At 48.0% G+C, this 8,769-nt stretch overlaps 1 long non-coding RNA gene across 1 annotated transcript; it reads right to left on the bottom strand.

Moving 5' to 3' along the window:
* Nucleotides 1-3,852: 3,852 nt before the first annotated feature.
* On the bottom strand, nt 3,853-4,697 carry LOC144373145 (uncharacterized). The gene is made up of 2 exons (XR_013432901.1): nt 4,315-4,697; nt 3,853-4,107 (listed from the first exon to the last, which is right to left on the bottom strand). It is a non-coding gene; the product is annotated as an uncharacterized LOC144373145 (long non-coding RNA).
* Nucleotides 4,698-8,769: the final 4,072 nt, after the last annotated feature.

Raw genomic sequence — 8,769 nt, 5'->3', positions numbered from 1 at the left:
TTGTGCAGACCCCACCTACCACCCTTGGGTAGGACCCTAAACCAGCAAAGCTAAGCCTTCCCCACTTCATCAGGCCCTGCAATCTCCCAGAGCACTTGGTCAGTGTCACATTCATGACACAGATTTTTCACTGAGTCCTGCTGGGTCCTGGCTGACACTGTGGGATGAAGTGAAGAGAAACCCTCAGCCCACAAGAAGAATTGGAGTTTCCTGGGCTTAGATCTGTCTTCCCAGTTTGACTGGAGGCTTCCTGGGTCTCAGTACTCCCCTCTGCAGAAATTCAGAAAGTGTCTGAAGAACTCACCTGGAGAGAGGGGCGTGGAGGAGCTGCTTAGAAGATTCCAGAAGGGGACCCTCAAAGGCTGGCAGGAGTGGGGTCTGCTGGCTGAATGAGCTGGGCAGGGCAGGGACTCCTAATCCCTTTGTAACAGAAGGGCTGGCCTGGACAGTGGCCAAGGATGGCAGGGGAAGGTGGGTGCCTCCCTGCAGGTGAGCACCTGAAACGTTCTGTGCGGATGGGCATTTCTTGCTAAACCTGTTTATTTAACCAAGGCCTCCTGATGGCAATGACCATGAAAGCCTGTTGACATATTTGGAATCTCCATTCATGCCACTCCAGCTTTAGCTCTCCATCTGCCAGCTGTGCTGTGGATTAATTAAACAACTGATGAGGTCAACGCAGTTAATCCTCAGGGGAGAGGCAAGGCTGAGTTTTCAAAGGGCTGGTCTCAGTTGACAGCATGCACTGGTTTGCTTTTCAGGGACCCATGTGGGCATTTATTGGGCACCCATCATGCCCAGCACCTTCTACCAGGTACAGTATTATTCCTCAGCATTCTCAAGTACTGAAGGATGTGCAAAGGTATGTGCAATTGTGCATGCCTATACAGGGGACTCGCGCGGGTGAGTGCTTGATCTTGTGGGTGGGTGCAAGGAGTCATTTGCATGTGTACGCCAGATGGCATGCCCTCAGCGAACCCACATGGAGGACTGAGTTCCATTTGCATTTTGTTGTACTGGAAGCACCAGGGATACCACACTGCTCACATCAATCACTTGAAATTAAAAAAGAGAGAGACTTTGTGTTTACTCTGAACTCCATGTGATGATAATTACTAGGATTTGATCATTTCCCTGTCTGAGAATTTGGCAGACTTGCAAATACTTTACTTTGATTGTTGCCAGTTCCTCCTGGAAGGGTTCTGTTACCCACTCTCCCCGAGGCGAGTTGTCTCATTCAGATCGTCAGTTAGGGACCATGAGAAGCAGTTTGCTGTGGCTCGGCTCCATGGAGCGGTCTGAAGGAAGGCACTGGAATGGAGCCCTCTGCGGTTGCATAGTGCACAGACCCCATGAGGCAGTTGTGAGCCCCAGGGCCTGGGGTCTACCCCCGACACAACATGTGATCTTGCAAAATTATCCACCCACCCTTTACTCCCACATCAGTCTTAGGATCTGCGTCCTCATTTGTGAAAGGAAGGAATGGAATTGTATCATTTCTTGGATCCCTTCTGTCTACCAGACTCTAGGAGTACTCCAAAAAACATGGCACTGTTCTGCTGGTTTGGGTGGGAATCACAGACTCCTAAAGGGGTTGGGGCTGGAAGGGATCATAGCCCGACTCCTACCCCAAACCTCCAGGCTTCCCATAAGCACGGACTGTTCCAGAGCAAGTCAAGACAGAACAGATGGACTCTGCGCTCTGGGGTAGAAACAGAGCCGTCCCAGCTTCTGGGGCAGTTCTGAGTGCATTCTACCTCCAGGAGGCCACAGAGCCCACTTCCCTTGGCCTTGAACAGGACATCTTCGGTCAACTCCATTCCCTGTGGGAGCACGTGCCTGCTCCTCCAGGCACAGGGTGCTTGTTCTTGTCCCAGCGTCCAAGAAGCACATGAAAGATGATTCTTTGCAGTGGCAGAGCAGCCCCTGGGAGCTTCTGGAACAGTAGATCACGGGAGTCCACCCAGACCTGTCACCCTAATCCCCAGGAGACTCATTTGCTCCTAGTCAATTCTACATCTGCTCTATTCACGGATCTGCCTCCCAGCTAGACAGTGAGTGCTTGAAGAGTAAATCTCACCGTTCATTCATTTTTGTATCCCAGGGATTGAAAGAGTCCCCAGTGAAAAATAGGTGCTCAGTGAGTATTGAATGAAGGGGTGAGGAAGGGAACCTGTGCAGGCTGCTTGAAGGCAGCGGATTTGACACCAAATCTGAAGGGGAAGACATCTTGTTGGAGGACAGAAAAAATGACGAGGCTGAGAAAAAACCCTCCTGTCCCCCAATAAAAGCAGGGGGCTTAAGGCTAGCCTGTCTGGAAGCAGGGTTGGTGGTATGGCATGAAGGAGCCTAAAGAGGGTAGAAAGGAAATGAGAAAGGGAGGAGAGGATGTTGAGGAATTGAGAGCCGCTAGATCAGGGTGTCTGGAGACAGGTGTGGCTGTCCATCTCACCTCCTCTGATCTCACTTTCCTAAAGCAAATACTAACTATTGCTCAGTAAACCTTGAACACAGGAGAAGAGAAGAAGGGTTGGAAATGAATCTCTGGAGCAGAGAGACTGGGTGCAAATCCCAGTTCCTCTGTGTATTGCTGTGCATTCTTGGGCAAGTTACTGACCCTCTCCATGCATCCAGTTTCCTCATCTCTAAAATGGGGATTCCAGAAGTTCCTTCCTCAAAGGCCTGGAAGGATTAAATGGAATAAGATAATGCATTGGCACAGTCCCTGGCGCAGAGGGTTCGGTGAATAGGAAACAATCTCATGTAAAAGAATATAATCTGATCACTCACTGGCTTCCGACTGTCCTACCTGAGTCTGGCATCAAGCTGTGGCAAGCTTTAAATCTAGATTCATGCACCAAATTCTTCAGCTTTTCCACCCATCAGCCCTCCAGGCCCTCTCACAAACCCTCATCACCCTGAGCCCCCCAAATTCGTATTTCTCGGCATAGCTTTACCTTGTCTCTAGGTCAGTGGCATGGCTTTGCTCAGGCAGAAAGTCAGTTGATGGCTCCCAAGCTCTACCACCTACACAGTGTTGCCTACATGCCAGCCCCTGACAGAGGTGTGGCTCATGTTTACATCACTGAATTAGAGAAAGCCTGTCCACAGCAGCCTGGGGGCTCCTGGGGGCCTTCTTGTACTCTGGGCTGTGTCCAGGATTCTGCAGTTGGTCCACCTGCCTAGAGCCATGCAGGTGGTACACACTGAAGTCCGTGTGAGTGGTTCCCTCTGGAATTGTGCAGTGCAAGGTACCTGTCCCCAAACCCCACCGCAATTCACCTCATGTTTCTTGTGAATAATTAAGGGCCTTTAGAACAGCTGTGCAGCCCTGGGGCACATATGGTTCAAAGTGGCCACAGATGTGCTCTTTTGAAACAGGCCCTGCTGTTTAAAACAATATTCTCAGAAAAAGAATATCGATCTCCATCCCAGCCATCAAAGAGAAGGAATAGCTGGGGAAAAGGACACAGCAGGAGAAGTTCTATCATATACACTCAGCTTGTCCTTTTCTGGGGCCCTGACTCTGGGGCTTCAGACCATAGGCAAGCCTCCATCAACCAAGCACGGAGAACAACCCCCTGAGCTGCTCTTGGAGTGGGTTGGGAGGACAGGGACGAGAAGCAGCCCTACACCAGAAAGCACCTAAGGTCATTCACACCAAATAGCCTGACAAAGTGCCCTGAGCACCACCGGGAACTAAAAAGTGGTCCCTTTTCTTCCCCACCCTCCCTCTCTAATCAGCATTTTACATTTGTGTCACAGTTAAGAAGTAGTAGCTCATTCATTCTTAATAATGTTACTGAAATATACCAGTAATCACATAATGACGACAGAAAAATCACATCGAAGTAAATGAGAGGAATGATTTTTATTACATTTCCCCAATGAATATGTAATTATGGGTTATAAAAGCACCTTATTGACTCAGAATGACCATTTTTTTTTGTCCCTGTGAGAAGAAGGGAAGTTTGTGCTTACTTGTGCAGCTCAGGAAACACGCAAGATTTGGTGTAAGCTGTCCTCCTTGTCCTCCCTAATGAGCCTGCTCCATCCTAGGTCGCTGGTAGGATCCCTCTGCACCATGTGCCCTAGGGTTGTGGGATGCTGAAGAGAGTTCCAAGTATATGAAACCCTGGGCCCACAGCATCCGCCCAACTCATCTCTGGCAGAAGCTACAGAAGCTACCAATTTTCCAGTATCCAGGCCATGCCACCTCCTCCTCCACAGACCCTCTCTGATGGTGAGGCTGTGACTCCATTTAATTTTACAAGGAGGAAAAAGGTTCCCAGTGCAGCAGAAACTGCTGATTACCTCTTCGTCCAGAGGTGCACAACCAGAGTACATTTCCAGGTCTTTCTTGCAATAAATAAGGTGTGGTACAGAACCTGGGTGCAAGTGGTGAGTGAGCACCAGCTCCCAGCCCAGTGCCCAGCTCAAGGCGTAGTTCTCTTCCCTGTGCACTCCCAGCAGGAACTGGAGGGGTGGGATCTGGGAGGAGCCAGGGCCAGGAAGCTGCTGATGCAAATTGAACCTGCAGTTCCCAGCATTGCAAGGGTCACTAGGGCTTCCTGAGCAAGAGGCAGCCTTCCTGTTTGGCCACATTCGAGGCCATTTCTCTAATTTCTGAATTTGCCAGATATGACCGCAGTGCCCTGAACAGAGTATCTTCTGGAACTGGACTATTGGCCCACATGGGATGGATTGGATAGGTGAGCCCATCATCCTGCAAGGTGAGGTTCAGGCTATGGTCCAGCAAATCTTTCCCACTCTCCTCAACATTCTGTTTTAGTATCCTATCTCCAGCCTCATATAGGTGTTTTATTAAGAAATGAAAGAAACAAAAATATACAAAGGATGCTTTGGGTGTCTCTAAATAGTTCAATCATCTGCTACTCCATATCATTTGTGGAAGGATCACAGAATCTCAAAGTCTCATGTAACAAAGTTCAAAAAGAAAAAGGGAGTGACTTTGACCTTATCGTGTCCTTTGACTTTTAATTGTCCACTTGACAATTGGGAAAAGCTCCACTTAAGAAAAATTGTTCGCTCCCTAAATTGCACCTTCATAACTTTTGACTTATGTGAGTGATTCAAGAATGCTGATTTTAAAATGTGTTTAGGAAAGAAAGGCATCGGAATAGCCAAAACAATTTTGGACAAGAAGAGTAAACTTAGAGGACTACACCCAGCAGCTGATGGGATGGTTTTGTGGACAGCCTCAGGTCAACGGGGACAGAATAGAGAGCCCAGAAGCAGAGCCCCGCCTGCATGATGTGGGCATTGATTTTGACAAAGGCACCAAGGCAATTCATAACACATCATTATCACAATTTAAAATTATTCATCTGAGTATCTGTTAAATGCCCTGGGAGAAGAAAAATGGACCTGCTTTGTTCGAAGTTTTGTCCCTAACATTTACTACAGTGCCTGGCACAAACTGGAAGCTCAACAAATATTTTTTGGAGGAAGGAAAAGGGCTGTTGATATTTCCATTATGAATGGGATCTTTCTTCAAACTTAGACTTCTAACAACCTCGGTGGAGCCTATTCTTTGGTTCTTTACACATACAAGATGTTATATAATATTCCATTCATTTTACAACTCTCTGCTTCCAGAATGAGGTTTTACCAGTTACAAAGACATGAATATCCAAAGCAAGCAGGCCTTTCATGCCATCTGCTCTGGCAGGCAGGAAGATGGAATGGCTAAGAATAGCCCCGAACCTAGATGGACTCTTACACAGTTCCTTCTGCTTGTCCCCAATATTTCCCTCCTGCAGGGTCACCTGATTGTGGTCCAGTGGGGGCTCAAATTGTAGATGAGGATGCAAATGTAAGAAGAGGTGACCCCTCTCCCATGGTCTTTGCAGAGAAAATGCTGTGGGTGGAAGGATAGAGAATGAAATTACTGAAATCGATTTTCACTAAGACATTTTTAGTTGACCAGAACATGAAAATCTGCTTCTGAGAAACAGCTTTTCTTGTTGAATTTGGATGTGAGATAATTTGCTCACTTTTCTTTTAGTGAAAATTTCTGCATTAACAATAGATTCAATATCCTGGACCAAGTCCTGGATTGTTTTCCATTTCCGGGTGAAGAGCAGCTCCTCTCACAGGTGACAAAGCCAGCTCCAGGAATGCCCCATTCTTCATTTTTCAGGGTTGACTTGGTCCTGCCTTGCCTGTTTTCTCATTATCATAAAAGCACAACTGGAACTTCCAATTGTTCTGAAAGCATCATCCTCCCCACATCCTCCCCACATCCTCCCCACATCCTCCCCACATCCTCCGGAGAGAAGATCCAAGCAGAGCCTGAGACAGGCCCCACTGTGCCAGTCCTGTGCCTCTGGTAGCAGCTTGCTGTGCCAACTTCGTTTCCTCAGCTCCCTGAGTTCTGAACACCTCACCTATAACACTTATAAAGTGACCGTTTTATGGCTCCCCTAGAGATAAGACAAGTCACTTCTTATCTCTAAGAGAGCCATATGATTATATGTTAAAAAGTTAATAAACTGGCAAGCAAAGACAAGAAACATACTAAATATTAAAAGAAGGCTGTCCTTAGAGTCTAATAAAAGAAGGCATGTCCCTTCTTTTATTTTGGTTTCTCAGAGCTATCATAACAAATTACCACAGGCTAAGTGTCTTACAAAGACAGTGGCTCTCACATAAACCTGGGCCCATTGAACAAGGGAGCAACAAGACTTTTGAAGCTGGAAGTTGAAATCACAGTGTTGCAAGGCCATGATCCCTCTGAATGCTCTAAGGAGAATCCTTCCTTGCACCTTTCAATTTATGGTGGCTGCAGACACTCCTTGGCTTTTGTCCACATCTCTTCTCTCCCTGCCTCTGTCTTTTCATGACCTTATTCTCTTCTCAGAATCTTCTCCCTCTGTCTATTATATGGCACTCATTGAATTACAGCCCATCTGGATAATCCAGGATGATCTCATTTCCAGATCCTGAATTTAATTACATCGTTAAAGACCCTCTCTCCAAATAAAGTCACATTCACAGGTTCCAGGAACGAAGACACGAACATAATTTTTTAGAGTGCACACACCAAACTCACACCCAGAACCAGCTGAGACCTCCTAACTGTGAACAGGCTGCTGCCTGGGTGCCATGGTAACCAACAGTTGCCTTCCACAAAATATGTTCCACAAACATCAAATTTTGAATCTTCAAAGAGATCTGGGAGGCAGCTCCTATTATCCTATTTCAAACAAGAGGAAACCAAGGGGCAGAGTGTTAGAATGATGTACTCAGGGTCACAGTGCTTCTGGGAATTAGGGCTAGGACATCAACCTGGGCCCATTGAACAAGGGATCAACAAGACCTTTTTCTCCCTCTAGAGAAGGGGGGTGTTCTATTTTCAAGGAGTCGGGGAGGACACTCAGGCAGCCATTGCAGAAGTCTTCATGGAGGCACTTGGCTTCCTTCCTCATTTCCTCTTGCCATCTCCAAAGGCTCACCTCTGCCAGTCCCTGCTGTTCAGAAAAAAAGCGCTGGGCTGGGACACTGTCAATCTCCTGTCTGCTCCTCCCCTCCCTGAAGTGAGGTAGCACACAAGTCCTCTAGATGGCAACACAGGTAAGGCCCTCTCACATATAAGAGAACAAATGGTTTCTGTCAAATACGCCACTGGAGGAGGGTCAGGCATCTTGTGGACTAACATAGGAAAGAATGTTCTAGTTCAGTGAACTCCAGTGGACTAACAGAGGAGACAGTGGCCCCTCGCTGAAAACGTTCAGTCTAAGTCTGAACAATCATCTGTCAGAGATGCTGTCGGGACTTGTGCCCCAGCTGAGATTTGGGACTAGAGGACCTGGAAGATTCTGAAGCCACAATTCTCTCAGCAAATGGAAGAGGGCATCAGCTGTATCTGGAGCAAGTGACTTCCTGCTTCCTGCCTCCTCTTGTGTGGGTCTCATCAATAGGTGATGCCCCACAGAACCAGACACAGGAAGCCATAATGTACAGATGTTAGTTCAGGGCCTCCAATAAGCAGACACCATGACGAGTTTAGAGGCACAAGAGACTAACGGGAAAGAGGCCTACGCAGGGTAAAGGAAAGGGAGGCTGTAGACCACCATGCTGATCTCCTGTGAAGGGGGTTGGTGAGGGAGGATGAGGCTCACACCCCCAACAGAGGGTCTTAGAGCCAAAGTCACCTGTTGAAGGAGTCCTGGTCTTACAGGAGAAGGCCTGCTGTTCATACCCCCATTCCTTCCCACTGCACTCCCTGGGGACCTCAGTGAGAATTCAGGGTGAGTCCTAGAGAATGGAGCCTGAGGTCTAGCCACTGGGGGCTGTGGCTGTGAGCCTCCTTCCATCAGCCTAGGAGGGGAAGCGAGGGCATTGAAACAGGAGGTGGCACAAGAGCAATCCAGTCAGGTGCAGAGCCAAACTCCCGGATTTTAGGAAAGTGAGTCACCCACTTCACAGGCTAAGTGACAAAGTATCCTCTCTGCATGCAAGGGATCCAGGGGCAAACTCAAATGGCCATTGCAGAGGGTTCTCAGAGCTTACTTTCTGGAACCTCGATTTAACAACCCTTTACTGAGCCCTACTGTGTGCCGAGGACATGGAGGAGAGGTGGCACAGGCACAACTCCTGAGCTCAGGCACTGAGAGCTCACCCTCTGTACTTATCTAGAGCAGCACGAAGGTGAACTGTCTCTAACCTCAGATCCAGGCCCTGGCCTTTAACACAAGGTAAACAGTGAGAGCAGCTAGTGGAGGCAGAGAGAATCGGATAGAGTCC

The sequence above is a fragment of the Ictidomys tridecemlineatus genome, unplaced genomic scaffold (genome assembly GCF_052094955.1).
Source record: "Ictidomys tridecemlineatus isolate mIctTri1 unplaced genomic scaffold, mIctTri1.hap1 Scaffold_261, whole genome shotgun sequence".
Classification (NCBI taxonomy): Eukaryota; Metazoa; Chordata; class Mammalia; order Rodentia; family Sciuridae; genus Ictidomys; species Ictidomys tridecemlineatus.
The sequence above is the reverse complement of the archived record's forward strand: the minus strand, read 5'-3'. Positions and strand labels throughout refer to the sequence as shown.